A 20,602-nucleotide genomic window follows, 5' to 3' on the forward strand; every position below is an offset into this window, starting at 1 on the left:
CCCTATATGAATTCCTGGAGAGGTGTAGCTTCCAAAATGGGGTCACTTGTGGGGGTTCCTGCTGTTTTGGCATGTCAGGGGCTTTTCAAATGTGACATGGCATCCGCAATCTATTCCAGTTAAAATTGCACTCCAGAATTTAAATAGCGCTCCTTCCCTTCCGAATCCTGCCGTGCACCCAAACAGTAGTTTTTCACCATATATGGGGTGTGAAGACACGGGGTCTTCCGTGGGCGTAATAATACTCCTACAACACAGGGTGAGGGTAAAACAGTGTTGCAATACTTTATTGAATCACTAAGCAGACAATAAACACATAGGATAGTTCCAGCTTATCCCCAAGATGGTACAACATTACAAACTCCTCACCCTTCCGCAGGCCCACCTGGGATAGAACAGCTGCGACTTTAGGACTTCCAGGCCAACTACCTCAACCAGTGGTCCCCCACTTCTGGCGGGCCCCCACAGAGAAAAGGTTGCAGCAAGCTTAGGAAGCTAGTAGTCCATCGAGGTACAAGGCCAGGAGACCCGAGGGTCCCACCCTGGCCTCTCCGAGAGTTTCCATGGGGCCAGATGACCGGCTGGTCCCAATCTGGCTATCTGGATGTCTCCATGTGTTCCAGGCGACCGGAGGGTCCCACCTGGCAACCCCAAACAGCATATCCATGGGGCCAGGTGACTTCATCGTCCCAACCTGGTCTCCCCAAATGTATCCATGGGGTCTCTGATGGTCAGTGGAGCAGATCCTTACCTTTCCAGTCAGAGCCATATACCCTTAGGCTGGAATCATGTAGAATCCAAATCTGTGTCTGTTTGGTTTAAGCCATGCTACGAAACTGATGGTCTGAGAGAGTCTGATCTTTGATTCTCCTTGTAAAGTCTCTTTCCAATCTCTGTTTCAAATCTCTTTGCAGCTGGATAGAAAAATCCTTTTTTATATTTACATATGTGGCTAAGGTCATCAGTCACAGGTCAGAGGATGTAAAGGTGCAGGGCTCATTCATGTTTGAGCTAATCAATTTACATAGTTGGTATAGCAAGGGGCTCTTGTAAATAAAGATCTAGCTAGCTTAGTATAATATGCAATTAGCATAGTAACAAACATCATTGTTTCACAGACCCAAGAGGAGACAACAATCAGGGTTATATAAATAATCGTATGTCCTTCTTGTTCAGCCACAGAGATACACACATATTTACAAGTCAACACAAACACAATAGTGTATTTCTCTTGCTTAACAAATCTAGACGTCTGGCTGATTAAGATTAAAAACTGTATCATCACATGGGGTATCAGTGTAATTGGCCAACAAATTATATGATCCATTCTCTACTGATATCCTTGTGGAAATTAAACATTTTGTGTACATGATGTTGTGTGAAGGGATTAAGTTCCATGACAAAGTGACTTGGAAATTCACAAATGGATGGATGCAAGAATTTGTTCAGAGGTCCTAAGTCTTTCTAAAAATACAGGAGAAGAAAAAGGACTCCTAAAACATAGAGGAATGATTGCTAATGTTCACTAGGGCTTGTTGGTGAAATCAAATATGTGTAAAACTTCTGTTGTGACTTATTAGTAAAATTAATTTTAAATAGTTTGAAGTTTTATTTGAAAATTAATTTTTATTGTTTGTTTGTTTTTTCCCTAACAATTATTTGACTTTATCGTTGAGTTCCCATGATGAGTTTTTAGTGAGTTTTTGATGCTGCTATAAATCCCATCCATTACATACGTCGATGGGATTTATAGAATTCTCATGCCTACTGCGCTTTTTTTGTACTGATTTGTGGTGCATTTTTGAAATCCGCAACTTGTCAATTTCTCTTGCAATGTGATGACACAGCTTTTAATCTTAATTATCCAGACGTGCAAATTCAGTAGGCCTGGAATCATACACCTTTATCTTTATGTTGACTTTTAATTTGTGTTCTTCTTTGGTTGATCAACACAGACTATTGTTTGAAAAAGCCTGGATGTTGATCACTTGAGTGATATTTGGTATTTAATGAATGGTTGTTATTTACACTGCTCAAAAAATTAAAGGGAACACTCAAATAACACATCCTAGATCTGACTGAATGACAACAAAATCACACAAAAATCATCAATGGAAATCAAATGTATTAACCAATGGAGGCCTGGATTTTGAGTCACCCCCAAAATTAAAGTATAAAAACACACTACAGGCTGATCCCACACCTTTACTGACCCACTGCCAAACCCGTCATGCTGAAGGATGTTGCAAGCAGCAGATCGCTCTCCACGGCATCTCCAGACTCTGTCACGTCTGTCACATGTGCTCAGTGTGAACCTGCTTTCATCTGTGAAGAGCACAGGGCGCCAGTGATGACTTTGCCAATCCTGGTGTTCTGTGGCAAATGCCAAGCATCCTGCACTGTGTTGGGCTGTGAGCACAACCCCCATCTGTGGACGTCAGGCCCTCATACCACCCTCATGGAGTTGGTTTCTAACTGTTTGTGCAGACCTATGCACATTTGTGGCCTGCTGGAGGTCATTTTGCAGGGCTCTGGCAGTGCTCCTCCTGTTCTTCCTTGCACAAAGGCGGAGGTAGCAGTCCTGCTGCTGGGCTGTTGCCCTCCTACGGCCCCCTCCACGTCTCCTGGTGTACTGGCCTGTTTCCTGGTAGCGCCTCCAACCTCTGGACACTACGCTGACAGACACAGCAAACCTTCTTGCCACAGCTCGCATTGATGTGCCATCCTGGGTGAGCTACATTACCTGAGCAACTTCTGTGGGTTGTAGAGTCCGTCTCATGCTACAACGAGTGTGAAAGCACAACCAACATTCAAAAGTGACCAAAATATCAGCCAGAAAGCATTGGTACTGAGATGTGGTCTGTGGTCCCCACCTGCGGAACCACTCCTTTATTGAGTGTGTCTTGATAATTGCCAATAATTTCCATCTATTGTCTATTCCATGTGCACAACAGCATGTGAAATTGATTGTCAATCAGTGTTGCTTCCTAAGTGGACAGTTTGATTTCACAGAAGTTTGAATTACTTGGAGTTATATTCTGTTGTTTAAGTGTTCCCTTTATTTTTTTGAGCAGTGTACATCTTATATCAGCTCCTACAACGTATTGTCTGCTGGTTTTGCCAGGCGGCGACTCGGAGTCTTGGAACAATGATGTTTGCTAATATGCTAATTACATATTGTACTACTCCAGCTAGTTTGTTGATCTGCTGAGCAGTGTGATACCAACTATGCAAATTGATTAAATGCTCAAACAATGAGACATGAGCCCCTGACACCTTTCCCCCTGACCTGTGAATGATAACCTGAGCTACAGATGTAAATATAAAAAGGGATTTCTATTGTGCTGCAAGAGAATCAGAGAGACTGTTCAGGACAGCAACCAGGACACATGGCTCCATCAAGAGGGATACAGATGTGACTCTACAGGGTGTCAGCTAGTGGGACCCCAGCCCCAGCTGAAGGGATACAGTTCTGCTCTATTCACTATCTCAGAACCCATTGATACATTTGGGGAAACGAAGTTGGGATCCTCTGGTCACCTGGTCCCATGGAGATGTTTGGGTTAGCCAGTTGGGACCCTCCGGTCAGCTGGAACCCATGGATATGCTCGGAGAAAGCCAGGTTGGGACTATCCGGTCACCTGGTTCCATAGACATGTTCGGAGAAACCAGGGTGGGACCCTCGGTTCTCCTGGCCACTTACCTCAATGGACTGTCAGCTTCCTAAGCTTGCCGTTACCTCCTCTCTGTGGGTGTCCGCCCAAAGTGGGGTGTCATTAGTTGAGGTAGTTGGTCCTGGAAGTCCCAAAGTCACAGCTGGTCTATTTCCGGTGGGCTAGCAGAAGGGTGAGACTGTGTAATTTTCACCTTCTTGGGTATTTGCTGGGACTGTTCTATATGTTTATTGTCTGTTTGGTGGTTCAATAAAGTATTGCCACACTGTTTTACTCTCACGCTGTGTTGTCTGAGTAGTATTATGCCCACGGAAGACCCAGAGTCTTCACACTCATTTACTGCATAAGTCGATGGGATTTATACAATTCTCATGACTACTGTGCTTTTTTTTGTGCTGATTTGTGGTGCATTTTTGAAATCCGCAACTTGACAATTTCTCTTGCAGGTACGCTGAGTTTTGTGTGCAGATTTTCCCAATAGAATTGCATTAGATGTGGAAAATTCTCAAGTAAAAACTGCTTATGCATTTTTAGTGATAGTCATGTGTGGATTAAAAATACATGTAATCCTCACATGACTGCATCAGTAAAGTTAAAAAAAGCCAAATACCAGGAAATACCCTGCAATAAATAAACTTCAATAGTGCATGAAAATAATATAGGGTTCTTAGTTAAATAATTTTGATCAAAACAATGCAAAAGCCATCCCACCACGTGATGGTGACCCTATTTGGGACAGTCCTAACTCTAATATTTAAAACCTTACCATTTATCAAGTGACATGCATGTGGATAAGGGCTGAGAGGCTGAGCCCAGCTAGTAGACACACAGCCATGGGGAACAAGACTTTCCAGCTCCAGGAAAAGGTAGGCCACACCTTTTATATGCACACTAAACTGAAAAAAACCCTAAAGAAATAAACTGGGATATAAATTGGTGTGCATGCAGCATGTAAGAGCATGTTCACACATGGCCATTAAATGGAAAAAAAACAGAAACATAATATGCAAATACCCTAAATAAATAAATAAACAGCAATTGTGCATGAAAATTATATAGGATACTTAGTTAACATAATTTTGATCAAAATAATGCAAAAGCCATCCCACCACGTCATGGTGACCCTATTTGGGATGGTCCTAACTGTAACACATCCTATGAAAAACCTACAATCAGATGGGAATTGACATATCTACTTTTTTTATAAAACATACTCCCATTTCTAGTTTTCATTTGGCTGTGCCAACTTTTGTAATGTACAGTAAATTGCTCTCAGTAAAAGGAGTACTGAGGTAATGTGAAACACTTATTCTTTCCTGCCTTCTTCTTAACTTTAATCACAACCCAGAGAGAACTGTGAGCTGGTTAAAAGGATTTTTTAAGTTCTTTATCACAAGCCATCATGGAGGTCTGGAGAGAGAGTCTTTAATCCAATAAACATTTCATTGAGCCGTTGAATAGAAAGCCAAGGGAGAAGCTACAACAAGAGTGCGTCAAGGGTCATTTTAACCAGGTGAAGCTCCCTGGGATTTGACAAATGTACCAAGAAATTCCTTTTCGTTTCTAGCAATGTCTATGGGAGCATAATTAGTTTACCTGGACAAACTTCATATCGGCCATAGACAAGAAGCCACTGCTATTGAAATAATCCAGTGTCAAGCTGGATGGACAGGGCATGCAGAGGCTGTGAGAAATTCACATAGCTAATAGCTTTGTCCAAAGCTGCTCTTACAAGGGAACAGATAATTAGATGTAATTAGGGTGTATGAATTGTTGTCTCTTTGCCCTCAGCTTGAATAATTTTGGAAGTAAAAACTGCTCATGGTGTAAATGCTTTGATGTATGAAGAGTCATTGTGGCTCGGCAGTATAAAGGCAGTGTTTTATTCTTTTTGCATAATGGCAGCAGTACATAAAGAGTGAATGGGCATTGCAACCCCCAAATCTGCTCAATGGCAAGGACCTCTGGGTTTTCTTGAAACAGACTGTGGAAAAAGTTTTTTTTCTTGTAGGTAATGAGGTAATGAATGTAAACTCAGATGTGATTTTTTTTTTTTTTTTTTTACTATTTCTGCATGTTTTATGTCCACTATTTAAACATAACTACAATTTCCCTGTAAAGTCTAGCTAAAACAATGTGTAGAACTAACTTAGATGTAGAAATGTCTTCACACAAAGATTTATAATCATTTTATATGTGGAAAGAATAGACTGACGTTTCATCTCATTGCCAAATGAAGGATGTGCAAATCAAAAAGTTGTTCAAGGATCTTGTTTGTGAAATTTAGAAGCCCTACCCGCTCAGAAGAATTTGAGTCCTTTGACCCATGTTGTGCTGCTGTAGAAATAGAAGAATGCGGTCAACATGTAGCGTGGGCTTGATGGTCATTGTAACGCAACAAAAGGAGAACTAAACAGGGCCAGTGGAATATTTCCATGGATTGGAAGTGTCCATAAAAAATACTTAATGCCTGTGAGTGACTTTAATTGCTTCTGTTACTTTTAGTCACAATACTTAGAGTACAAATATATACTTTTACCAGTAAATTTTTACCTGTTACTGGCGACTGGACAAATATATTGGTATTCACCATTTAAAAGGAACTACAGGCACCATGAATCAGACCCTGGCTGCTTCATTTTCTCTTAAATTCTCTTTCATTTCAAGAAGAATATAGTTAGAAGGTTCAGCCTGGTACCATAGTCAGAGACCTGGCTTGTCGGGCTTTGCTTCCTGTGCTAGCTTTTCCCGGCTTCATTCTAGGTTTCTAGGTGATTGACAGGTCTCTCCTGTAGCGAGAGACCCATCAGTCACCCTCAGCAGCAGACTACTATCATATCTATGCAACAAAAGGAACTACGGTAATTGCCACCTTAGTTCAAATAGTGACAAGATTTCCATAATAAAATAATTTTTTTTATTGAATACATTAAACACATAAACACATGTAAATAATAACCTATAAGCAAGGAATATCATAGAAAACGACAGATGGGTCCTAAATAAATAATACATCAGCCATATCCCTTATCGACAATGATAATACAGGTGGTGTATAGTACCAGTCCATTAAATGAATTTTGTAAAAGTAAATTAAATATATTCCTTCAGTTTTCCATAATTTAAGTCAAATGCTCAGTGCAAACAAGTATATGGACAAAAAGAACCTGCAATGATATGCTTGAAATATACTAAATGTAAGTAAAAACTAACTGCCTATAAAGACTGGAAGACCCAGCAAACATTGCGATCACAACGGCTCCTGATGAAGATAGGCGAAACGTACGTTGGGGCGCTCGTCTGATGGGTCCACATTGAGCTAAGTATGCTAATTTATTTCTATTATGCCGTTTGCTGGGTCTTTCAGTCCTTATAGGCTGTTAGTTTTTCCTGACATTTAGTATACTTCAAGCATATCGTTGCACATTCTTTTTGTCTATATACAGTTGAGGATGTTACCTTTAGTAGCCATTCAATCCTATTTGTGTCAAATTCTGTGCATGTTATCAGGCCAAAATCACCAGGGTATGTGAACTTTTGATCAGGGTCATTTGGATGTTTTTGGTTGTCATTAAGATTTAAAAAGAGAAAACACAGTAGTTAGACAATAAATGGCTTCACCCAACCAATAACCATGAGTGGAGAAAAAGTTTTTTTGTTATCATTCATATTCTCTGAAACAAGGCCAAGAAAGGAAAAACTCTGCCGGGGTATGTAAACTTTGGAGCAAAACTGTACTTGTTTGCACTGAGCATTTGACTTAAATTATGGAAACCTGAAGTGATATATTTAACTTAAAAAAAAAAATCATTTAATGAACTGGTACTATACACCACCTGTATTATCATTGTTAATAAGGAATATGGCTCGTGTTATTTATTTAGGACCCATCTTTCGTTTTCTATGATATTCCTTGCTTATAGATTATTATTTACATGTGTTTATGTTTTTAATGTATTCAATGAAAAGGTTTGTTTTATTATGAAAATCGTGTCACTCTGTTTGAACTAAGGTGGCACTTAGTTCCTTTTGTTGCATTGTTATTATTTTATAGAGTATTTTTCCTGTTACTTTAATGAATCCTGTTTAGGCATCATATATGTTATATAGTATCATATCTAGCTATGGTCGCTGGTTGGATTTACTAGTCATATTTCCTTTGAAAAGTTGGAGCGTTTGAGAGAAAATGATACCTGCCTGCAATCATGCAGCCTTTCTCTGATTCATACTGCCCACAGTTTGGGCAGCATGAATTAGGTGACAGGTTCCTTTTAAACAGGCAACTGGTCCTTCTTCCCAGTACATCTTGAGGGTGTTATAAACAAAACTCATCTTGGGTCATTGAGATCTGTAATCTTCGGTTTAATATGTTTTGAGTGGTATGTAAGTTATTTATTTAATACTTTGAATAGGTTTAAAACAGGACACTTGTAGTAATACAGTTGGGAACATAGTCCACATTTTTTCACTGTCCTCCCATTTTACATTCATACACTGGTAGCAACTTCAATAACCACTTCATACAAAGAAAAATAGAGTTACAAACTATCAAAGTATAAAAATGAATATGTGTATACATATCCATTAGAATTCAGCACATACAAGATATTTTCTAAACAATTACCTGAAGGGGTGTTCTCAAGTTATTAAATTGCTTCAGTGAGATACCATGAAAATAAGTAAGATTGAAATTGAGTTACTTTTATCTATCTGTTTTCTGTATTCGGCATGCTCACTCTTTCATAGTATACAGCTGGTTTCCTTGGAGTTCAGCCACTAGTGCCTGCCAGACCGTGGCCGAGAATGTGAACTCCTAACATCTCAACCAGTTATCTCCAGTCAGTTCATTTCTATGCAGCAGTTAGCTGCTCACCTTCTTCCTTTTCCCTTTCAGCTCCTGACAAGCTGCTGTTACCAGTATTACAAAGTCACTCGCTCCCACCATCAGCTGTTAACGGAGCAGTTCTCTTCAGCACGGCTCTCAGTTTCCCAAGCCATGTGCTTCTTCAAATGCCCTTTTATCTCTACGTGTAAATATAACATTGCAGACTCCGAAACAAGCTGTTGATAGCTGAATGTGTTACAGCAGAACTTTTGGTGAGCTTTATAGTTTTACTAATCCCACAGCTCTGCTGCCCACCTGAACTATCACTCAAGGAATGAGCTTGCCTTTTCAGGAAACCAGGAAGTAAAAGAGACTGGAAAACTGTGTGCTGCTGAAGAGACAACTTGAGAATAACCCTTTATTGCTGAAAGAGTTTGTTAACACAAAATGACTGTTCAAACCCAGCACAGACACTTTGTGAACCTTTGGCATGGCCGAGCAGTTCAGTGCTCCTTCCCACCTACTTGCTATTCATCTATACCTTCCTTCTCTTCCTAGATTGACAGCTCTGACTCTACCAGAGCCAGAGAAGGACTTAGATTTAAAACAAGTAGGTGGTGTGGTGTACTGAACTGCATGGCCAAGACAAGTGTGCACGGAGCACCTGTGCTTGGTTTGAACAATCATTTTGTGCTGACAGACTTAAATTCCCATAGTGAACACATACACTATTCACAAAAAGTTAGGGATATTTGGCTTTCAGGCAAACTCTATGGAAAACGTAAAAAGTTCACGCTACAGTGATATTTTATCATGAAAGTAGGGCATTTAAGTTGAAGCATGCAATGGTGATTTCCTCATCTCAAACAATTTCTTGAAACAAAAGCTGACAACTGTGGTGGGTATACCCCAACAAAAAATGTCAATGTCTCAATAACATGTCATGTGGCCTTGAGCATCAATTACAGCTTGACAACGACATCCCATGCGGTTAACAAATAGAGTTATTGTCTGCAGTGGCATGGCATCCCACTTTTCTTGAAGGGTGGCCCACAGGTCGTTGAGGTTCTGGGGTTAGGAGTTACGAGCCTCTACACGACGACTCAACTGATTCCATAGGTACCCTAGTCTCCAGCTGCCGTTCCCTAATGATGCGACCTCGATGAGCTGGAGCATTGTTGTCCATGAAGATGAAATTAGGCCTGTGTTGTTCATGGAGAGGCACAATGATTGGATTATTGATGTTATTCAAGTAGTAGGGACTTGTCAATGTACCATTCACAAAGTGTAGGGCAGTTCTGTATCGACTAGAGACCTACCCACTCTGTAACTCCTACACCACAAAAGGCTCATCTGGTGACAACAGTGGCTGATGCATAGCACTCTTCTTGATGTCTCTAACATCTAGCCATCATTTCTGTTCAGCGTGAACCGACTTTCATCAGTGAACAACACTGAGGCCCACTGGTCCCTTGTCCAGCGTAGATGCTCCCTGATGATGACACTTGTGCCTGGTGGTGTGATCAGATACCCTTGCAGGTTGTCTAGCAAACAGTCCACACTGATGTAAATGGTTTTGAATGGTCTAACGTGACACTTGGGTGCCTCTCACCTCCCTTAAATGTACCTGGAGTTGTGTGGCATTCATCATCCTCTTCCGAAGGGCATTCTTCACAATGAAGTGGTCATCAGCGTGGGATGTGGCCAAGTGACGTCCACTTCTCTGCTTTTCTGTGGCTCTTCCAGTCTCTCTGTATCTCTGTTGCAACCCTCTGATGACTGTGACACTCTAAGCTCAGTGGCTACTTTTGTTTCAGAACATCCTGCTTGAAGCCTCGCAATGACGAGGAACTGTTGATCACTTGTGTCGTCTTGATCTTATCATGATGTCAAAATGTGAACAACATGATGAGGAGAACTGTTTAAATACCAATTCTAATTGAACCCCGAAATGTATTGGCCGATTCATGGATCAAATACCTGTTGTGAGTTTGGCCATTAAGCTCCTTGTTAGAGAACGCTAGTTTTGCAAAAAGTACTGAAATATTGAACAGTTGGTCATGTGTAGTCAACAGTTTAGAGAAGGTCACCTTAAGTTCAGCTGAAAAGGTTAGAGTGCGTTTTAGGTTCACCCTGAAATTTTGCACGAAAGCCAAATATCCCTAACTTTTTGTGTATTATAGGCTTTGCAAAACTACATGAGAATACCAAAGTTAAACACTATTCTACTGCAGGCACAAAGATTGCCTGATCACATTTAGTAATCTAGTCTAGGAACGATCACTAGATCAATTACAGTGGTGGCCAAAAGTATTGGCACCCCTGCAATTCTGTCAGATAATACTCCGTTTCTTCCTGAAAATGATTGCAATCACAAATTCTTTGCTATTATTATCTTCATTTAATTTGTCTTCAATGAAAAAACACAAAAAGAATTGTCCTAAAGCCTAATTGGATATAATTCCACACCAAACCTAAAAAAGGGGGTGGACAAAAGTATTGGCACTGTCTGAAAAATCATGTGATGCTTCTCTAATTCGTGTAATTAACAGCACCTGTAACTTACCTGTGGCACCTAACATGTGTTGGCAATAACTAAATCACACTTGCAGCCAGTTAACATGGATTAAAGTTGACTCAACCTCTGTCCTGTGTCCTTGTGTGTACCACATTGAGCATGGAGAAAAGAAAGAAGACCAAAGAACTGTCTGAGGACTTGAGAAACCAAATTGTGAGGAAGCATGAGCAATCTGAAGGCTACAAGTCCATCTCCAAAGACCTGAATGTTCCTGTGTCTTCCGTGCGCAGTGTCATCAAGAAGTTTAAAGCCCATGGCACTGTGGCTAACCTCCCTAGATGTGGATGGAAAAGAAAAATTGATGAGAGATTTCAACGCAAGATTGTGCGGATGGTGGATAAAGAACCTCGACTAACATCCAAACAAGTTCAAGCTGCCCTGCAGTCCGAGGGTACAACAGTGTCAACCTGTACTATCCGTCATGCGTCTGAATGAAAAGGGACTGTATGGTAGGATACCCAGGAAGACCCCACTTTTTACCCTGAGACATAAAAAAGCCAGGCTGGAGTTTGCCAAAACTTACCTGAGAAAGCCTAAAATGTTTTGGAAGAATGTTCTCTGATCAGATGAGACAAAAGTAGAGCTTTTTTGGAAAAAGCATCAACATAGAGTGTACAGGACAAAAAAAGAGGCATTCAAAGAAAAGAACACGGTCCCTACAGTCAAACATGGCGGAGGTTCCCTGATGTTTTGGGGTTACTTTGCTGCCTCTGGCACTGGACTGCTTGACCGTGTGCATGGCATTATGAAGTCTGAAGACTACCAACAAATTTTGCAGCATAATGTAGGGCCCAGTGTGAGAAAGCTGGGTCTCCCTCAGAGGTCATGGGTCTTCCAGCAGGACAATGACCCAAAACACACTTTCAAAAGCACTATAAAATCGTTTGAGAGAAAGCACTGGAGACTTCTAAGGTGGCCAGCAATGAGTCCAGACCTGAATCCTATAGAACACCTGTGGAGAGATCTCAAAATGGCAGTTTGGAGAAGGCACCCTTCAAATATCAGGGACCTGGAGCAGTTTGCCAAAGAAGAATGGTCTACAATTCCAGCAGAGCATTGTAAGAAACTCATTGATGGTTACTAGTGTTGAGCATTCCGATACTGAAATATCGGGTATCGACCGATATTCGCGGTATCGGGAGTTCCAATACTGAGTTCCGATACTTTTAGAATATCGAATACCGGAATCGGAAGTTCCCATAATGCCTGTGCTCTGCAGTGTCTCTGAAGGATGACAAGCTGGATGGCAGCGCTCAGCTTACTGTACTTGTCATTTAGTGTAAAAGATTTATTAAAAAAAAATAATAGTGTTTTCATGCACCGTCTCTTAAAAAAAGCCGGCCGGCAATTCAGCAGCGGTACCCGACAATTTAGAATAGAAAGAATAGAGTATCACACATAGATTAGATAGATAAAAACATGTCAGTCACATATATATGAAGTACAGTGACAGTGTTGGTTGCTGTACTTGTCATTTAGTGTAAACGATTTATTTAAAAAAATAATAGTGTTTTCATGCACCGTCTCTTTAAAAAAGCCGGCCGGCAATTCAGCATTGGTACCCGACAATTTAGAACAGAAAGAATAGAGTATCACACATAGATTAGATAGATAGAAACATGTCAGTCACATATATAAGAAGTACAGTGACAGTGTTGCTTACTGTACTTGTCATTTAGTGTTAAAATAAAGGATTTATTTAAAAAAAAATTGGCGTGGGGTTCCCCGTAATTTTAGTCTCTAGCGGAGGTTAAGCAGACAGCTGGGGCAGATGTTTGAAGCCTGGGAAGGGGGTAATACCCACGGAGCTTCCCAGGCTACTGATATCAGCCCCCAGCAGAATACCTAGCCTTTACTAGCTATTAAAATGGGGGACCCCCCCAAAAAAATGACGTGGGGTCCCCCCTATTTTAATAGCTAGCAAAGGCTAGGCAGACAGCTGGGGGCTGATATTAATAGCCCAGGAAGGGTGCCATGAATATTGGCCCCCTCCCAGGCTAGAAACACCAGCCGTCAGCCGCCCCAGAAATGGCGCATCCATAGGATGCGCCAATTCTGGCACTTAGCCTCGCTCTTCCCACTGCCCTGTAGCGGTGGCAGTGGGGTAATAGGGCTGAGGTTGATGTCCGCTTATAATGCCAGCTGACATCAAGCCCAGGTTAGTAATGGAGAGGCGTCTATAAGACATCCCCATTACTAACCACATAGTCAAAGTTAAAAAAAACACAAACACCCAGAATAAAGTACTTTAATTGAAATAAAGACACAATTCTTTATTGTTCTAAATTAAACTATACTTACCATCACGCCCATTCCAGCTGAAGCCAACGATCTCCTGCAATAAAAGTTAAATAATAAAGCAACATCATCCTTACCTTTCCATGGTTCCCACGACAGCTTCAGCTCTGCTACATTCACATGACAGGCTGGATCGCAGCAGAAAGCTGCCATCCAGCTTGCCATGCTGCAGACACTGAGAAGCACAGGCATGCTTGCGCTCCTCAGTGTCTGGCTGTGACGGCATCCAGATGAGCCGAGTTCATGTCCAATGAACTCAGCTCACCTCATGCACGTCACTGACAGCGTGGGAAAATTCTCCTGCTGAAGCGCTGAGTGCAGGATAATTTTCCCACGCTGTCAGTGACGTGCATGAGGTGAGCTGAGTTCATTGGACATGAGCTCACCTCATGCACGTCACTGACAGCGTGGGAAAATTCTCCTGCACTCAGCGCTTCAGCGTGAGAATTTTCCCACGCTGTCAGTGATGTGCATGAGGTGAGTTCATGTCCAATGAACTCAGCTCACCTCATGGCAGCTTTCTGCAGCGATCCAGCCTGTCATCTCGATGTAGCAGAGCTGGAGCTGTCCTGGGAACCATGGAAAGGTAAGGATGATGTTGGTTTATTATTTTTCTTTTATTGCAGGAGATCGTTGGCTTCAGCTGGAATGGGCGTGATGGTAAGTATGGTTTAATTTAGAACAATAAAGAATTGCGTGTTTATTTCAATTAAAGGACTTTATTCTGGGTGTTTGTGTTTTTTTGTAACTTTGACTATGGGGTTAGTAATGGGGGTGTCTTATAGACGCCTCTCCATTACTAACCTGGGCTTGATGTCAGCTGGCATTATAAGCTGACATCAACCCCAGCCCTATTACCCCCCTGCCACCGCTACAGGGCAGTGGGAAGAGCGAGGCTAAGTGCCAGAATTGGCGCATCCTATGGATGCGCCATTTTCTGGGGCGGCTGACGGCTGGTGTTTCTAGCCTGGGAGGGGGCCAATATTTATGGCACCCTTCCTGGGCTATTAATATCAGCCCCCAGCTGTCTGCCTAGCCTTTGCTAGCTATTAAAATAGGGGGGATCCCACGTCATTTTTTTTTGGGGCCCCCCATTTTAATAGCTAGTAAATGCTAGGTATTCAGCTGGGGGCTGATATCAGTAGCCTGGGAAGCTCCATGGGTATTACCCCCTTCCCAGACTTCAAACATCTGCCCCAGCCGTCTGCTTAACCTCCGCTAGAGACTAAAATTACGGGGAACCCCACGCCAATTTTTTTTTTAAATAAATCCTTTATTTTAACACTAAATGACAAGTACAGTAACCAACACTGTCACTGTACTTCTTATATATGTGACTGACATGTTTCTATCTATCTAATCTATGTGTGATGCTCTATCTTTCTGTTCTAAATTGTCGGGTACTGCTGCTGAATTGCCGGTCGGCTTTTTTAAAGAGACGGTGCATGAAAACACTATTATTTTTTTAAATAAATCCTTTACACTAAATGACAAGTACAGTAACCAACACTGTCACTGTACTTCATATATATGTGACTGACATGTCTCTATCTATCTAATCTATGTGTGAAGCTCTATTCTTTCTGTTCTAAATTGTCGGGTACCGGTGTACGCCGCTGCTGAATTGAAGGCTTTTCATGTTCCCATCGATTTGGGCAACCACCTCCCCCAATACATTCTACATTATTGTTAGTTGTTTTCCTTCATGTAGAATTAGCCTACAAGGAAAGAAAGGGTTTATTTTCATTCCTATATTTGTGTCCCATTGACTTGCATTGGATTCCGGTATCGGAATCGGCGATATCCGATACTTTTTGAGTATCGGCCCGATCCAATCCGATCCGATATTTCCTGATATCGGAAGGTATCGCTCAACACTAATGGTTACCGGAAGTGGTTGTTCGCAGTTATTTTGGCTAAAGGTTGTGCAACCAAGTATTAGGCTGAGGGTGCCAATACTTTTGTCCGGCCCTTTTTTGGAGTTTTGTGTGAAATGATCAATGATTTGATTTTTGCTTCATTCTCTTTTGTGTTTTTTCCTTGCAAGCAAATTAAATGAAGATAATAATTCCAAAGAATTTGTGATTGCAATCATTTTCAGGAAGAAACTGAGTATTATCTGACAGAATTGCAGGGGTGCCAATACTTTTGGCCACCACTGTATAAGAGTATCAGCATAATACCTTAACCATAATGAAGGAGGAGATCTGGCCACACAGCAGGATCCCTTTCATCCTGCATTTCATGTGAATTCCTTTCTCAGGGGAGTTTTCTTTTAGTGATTGGACTTTTGTATACAAATAGAATGGCATGATTTTATATTCTGATGTTATTTGTACTTTTACTTTATTGTGGAACTCCTTTAGTACCAATTTTTACAGATTGATGTTTTTTTAGGTCTTTTTTTTTCCCAGAGCTTTTATTGTGGCTCTCATGTTATTACAAATAACTAAGACAAAGTGATAAATGTGTTAATAATTGATATCCGTAGATGCTTGGAACTTGTTGATAATACATAGAGGGTATAATACATTTTACTTTAGAATAATCCAGATTATTAGTCACTAAAGAGCCCTTGTTATTTACAGCAGAATTAACTGATGACCCGGAGATATCTCACTAATGTCCTAGTATAACCTTGTGGTGATTGCATTATATTATATTGGTAGGTGTATGAATTGTTACATGTTATGAACCAAAGATATAAATATCACAATAAAGTAAAGAACTTATATTACTGGCTGACCCTTCTGTTGATACATTTCTAGTGAAATTAAGTAGCGTTTGTTCTCAAATTGGGCATGAGAAATGTTTGACAGCGTTAGAATATTACAATAAATGGGATAATTATGGATGATTGTGCTTTAGATATGGGTCACATACAGACACCCTTGTAGTACAACCTAGATCAGCATAAGAAAACCTTGCGCTTCTATTGGGAATTCTCTGAAAGCTATTTACAGCTAATACTTGCATGAAGGTTAGAAAGGTTGATGAAGTGATACCAAGTTGTGCCTTACTATTCTCTTCATGTCAGAATGTAATTACCATTGATTCATAAAACTGTCTCTGAGAAGAGCGGTGGTTTATTAATTTGCTGATCAAGACAAGAGCTGACAAATAAAGTACCGTACATACCATTTTGAGTCTTGTTGCTTTTGAATGATTGTTAATTACCCTTGAGGTCATGAGCAATTCTTGCATTGATTCATTGACATTATTTATTGAAAATGGAGTTTTAAATTGGCAGGGTAGCATAAGTGATAAATGTCAACCATTTATGTATCTTTTGGACCACTTTGAGATTAGTGTGCATATATCAGTATGTCTGATACATGTACTGTACCTGCTAAGCAGATGTAAGGTTTAAAACGTGGAGCGCTTTACTAAACATTTACTTTGTGTGCTGTTACTACAACTAGACAGTTGTAGATTGTTAAGATAGACTGTTACTACAACTGTCTTGACATATTTTGTGTACATGGAATGAATTTACTCTAAATTGGATTATGTTCCCAGAAGCTAATTTCTTCCAAATCACTTGTTGAAGAGGACACCATATATTTACCATGCATGCTGACTATGGTATCAAAGCTAATTAAGGGAAACAAGCTAATTTATTTAGTATATTTCATATACCAATGATAAGTGAAAATCAATGCCCAAAGTTTTTATTATACTACAGCCATACTATCACCAATCTAATGTCTTTGCCTGGTCATCAATCATCTTCCTTGCTTTAGAGAAATGTTTGTGCTTTTTTGGCCAAATTCTTACATTGTTTATCTGCTTGTGTGATAGTTTTAGTATCATGAACTAATGAGCCACAATTGAAGACTATGATCGAACGTGTTGCTAGTCGCTTTTGTAAAGAGGTTTGGCCCATTAGAACTACACTGGTTTAAATGCCCTGCTAGGATATATGGACGTAATAAAGGCCATCCACTGCTTGATTCATCCACTCTTCTTGATCTGGTCAACTTGATACATTCACCTGTAAGGGAAATGTACATCTCGCAGTATCCTCCGGGGTCTTGGCTTCCCAAGGGGGTGTCTGTAATTGTCCATTAACCAACGTGCGTAATTGCTTTATTGGATATCAGTATGTATTTATGTTTTCTTCAGGATTATGTTAGATTTTAAAGTGTAGCATGTTGTGTCTTTAAACAATATCATCACCCCATGACATCAAAATTGCAATAAAACAAATAGTTAAACGAAATATGAAACCAAAATTCATAACATTACTTACACGTTTCCAACCCCAAAGAAATGGCTGTTATTGTTTCTAAAATGCGTCATAGACAAACATTCTGTCACGATTGTGTTGGGACTTTGGGTGCTAACCAGGTCCCTAGAACTACAGGCGCCCTAGTCTATCCATGTCCCCTGAATTACTCCTGGAGGTGGAGATGCCGGGTTCAATGCTATGTTCCTATATCAACCCTTATCTGTCCCCTCACCCACCCAGGGTAGTGGAAAGCTGAAGTGTATAGGAACACACTAACCAGACAAACAAGACAGACAGGGATAAATGAAAATACCAACCATAAAAAATACACTCACCAAGCAACAGAGTGGGACACAGGGGAGTTAAAGAATGAGAAACCGAATAGGAGAGGATGGGAAGTGCACACAAACTCCAATCAACAATCTCCTGAACAAATCTCCAGATACCAGCTCCAACCATGAACTACACGTCCAACTCTGGAGCTAGGCAGTAAGAACAAACACTGGCAATCCCTAAGTGCCAGAGCCGAGCATATATAGCAGAGGGGCGTGGCCAACACTGAACTGCTGAGACAATCCAGATCGGAAAGCTCCAGGAGCTTCAACAGAATAACCCTTGCACTGCTAGCAAGGAAAAAACCTGCACTATTTAATAAGATGGCGAAGTACAGTACAGACCAAAAGTTTGGACACACCTTCTCATTTAAAGATTTTTCAGTATTTTCATGACTATAAAAATTGTACATTCACACTGAAGGCATCAAAACTATGAATTAACACATGTGGAATTATATACTTAACAAAAAAGTGTGAAACAACTGAAAATATGTCTTATATTCTAGGTTCTTCAAAGTAGCCACCTTTTGCTTTGATGACTGCTTTGCACACTCTTGGCATTCTCTTGATGAGCTTCAAGAGGTAGTCACCGGAAATGGTTTTAACTTCACAGGTGTACCCTGTCAGGTTTAATAAGTGGGATTTCTTGCCTTATGTAGCATCGGCGTCTCTGCCCCGTTCTAGGCAGAGACGCCGTCCCTCTCACCTCCCCGCTCCTGGCGCGGCGTCCTCCAGCGCTGCTCTCCCCGCTGCTTCCGGCGCGCGCTCCTTCCCCGGCAGTGTGCTTAGGGCGCGCGCGCTCCCCCTCTCTTAAAGGGACCGCGCGTGCCGTCCTAAGGAGTCCCCGGCCAATTGCCGGAGGACCTCCCATATAAAGGGCACCTCCTCCAAAATGGAGGTGCCCGAGCAATGTTGTTTGCACCTGTGTCTCACCTGTGCTTCAGCCCTCAGGTCCCGTTGCCAGTTACCTGCCAGATTCCTGCCAGCTTGCTGCCTTTGTCCTGCCTGATATCCAGTCACCTGCCTGCTAGCCTGAGGTCCGACGGTCTGCCTTCCAACTCCTGTCAGTCTGTCTATGGACCAGCTTGCCCGCTCACCTGGGAGCGCACACCTGTTACCTGCCTGCTAGCCTACCTGGAGGCTCCGCCGTCACGTGCTGTGACCATCTGCCTTTTCAGAGACTCCTGCCCGCTCACCTGGGAGCGCACACCTGTTACCTGCCTGCTAGCCTACCTGGAGGCTCCGCCGTCACGTGCTGTGACCGTCTGCCTTTCCAGAGACTCCTGCCCGCTCACCTGGGAGCGCCCACCTGTTACCTGCCTGCTAGCCTACCTGGAGGCTTCGCCGTCACGTGCTGTGACCACCTACCATTACAGAGACTCTCGCTTGCTCACCTGGGAGCACACATCTACCATCTGCCTGCTAGTCTACCCGGAGGCTCTGCCATCACAGGTCGTACCTACCCTTTACCCAGAGACTGCCCCGGTCACTTGCCGTAACTCCCTGCCCGTTCATCCAGAGACTGCCCCGGTCACTTGCCGTAACTCCCTGCCCGTTCTTCCAGAGACTGCCCCGGTCACTTGCCGTGACCTCCTGCCCGTTCTTCCAGAGACTGTCCCGGTCACCTGCTGTGACTGCCTGCCCGTCATCCCTGATTGCCACCCGCTCCCTTACAAGGACCGCCCCCTTGTATAGTAGCTCAGAGGTTCCGCCTCCCAGACCCGTTACACCTTATAAATGGGGTTGGGACCATCAGTCATGTTGTGCAGAAGTCTGGTGGATACATAGCTGATAGTCCTACTGAATAGACTGTTAGAATTTGTATTATGGCAAGAAAAAAGCAGCTAAGTAAAGGAAAACGAGTGGCCATCATTACTTTAAGAAATGAAGGTCAATCAGTGTGATAAATTGGGAAAACTTTGAAAGTGTCCCAAGTGCAGTTGCAAAAACCATCAAGCGCTACAAAGAAACTGGCTGACATGAGGACCGCCCCAGCAAAGGAAGACCAAGAGTCACCTCTGCTTCTGAGGATAAGTTTATCCGAGTCACCAGCCTCAGAAATCGCAGGTTAACAGCAGCTCAGATTAGAGACCAGGTCAATGCCACACAGAGTTCTAGCAGCAGACACATCTCTTCAACAACTGTTAAGAGGAGACTTTGTGCAGCAGGCCTTTATGGTAAAATAGCTGCTAGGAAACCACTGCTAAGGACAGGCAACAAGCAGAAGAGACTTGTTTGGTCTAAAGAACACAAGGAATGGACATTAGACCAGTGGCAATCTGTGCTTTGGTCTGATGAGTCCAAATATGAGATCTTTGGTTCCAACCACCATGTCTTTGTGCGACGCAGAAAAGGTGAACGGATGGACTCTGCATACCTGGTTTCCACTGTGAAGCATGGAGGAGGAGGTGTGATGGTGTGGGGGTACTTTGCTGGTGACATTATTGTGGATTTATTCAAAATTGAAGGCATACTGAACCAGCATGGCTACCACAGCATCTTGCAGCGGCATGCTATTCCATCCGGTTTGCGTTTAGTTGGACCATCATTTATTTTTCAACAGGACAATGACCCCAAACACACCTCCAGGCTGTGTAACGGCTATCTGACCAAGTAGGAGAATGAGGGGTGCTACGCCAGATGACCTGGCCTCCACAGTCA

General features: G+C 42.0%; 1 protein-coding gene across 2 annotated transcripts in view; it reads left to right on the forward strand.

The window, feature by feature from the left end:
* Window positions 1-20,602, forward strand: part of AFG1L (AFG1 like ATPase) — a 130,940-nt gene that overhangs the window by 85,345 nt on the left and 24,993 nt on the right. The window lies entirely within an intron of this gene.

The sequence above is a fragment of the Phyllobates terribilis genome, unplaced genomic scaffold (assembly GCF_046119375.1).
Source record: "Phyllobates terribilis strain yellow unplaced genomic scaffold, ASM4611937v1 Scaffold_3__8_contigs__length_932513732, whole genome shotgun sequence".
NCBI lineage: Eukaryota > Metazoa > Chordata > Amphibia > Anura > Dendrobatidae > Phyllobates > Phyllobates terribilis.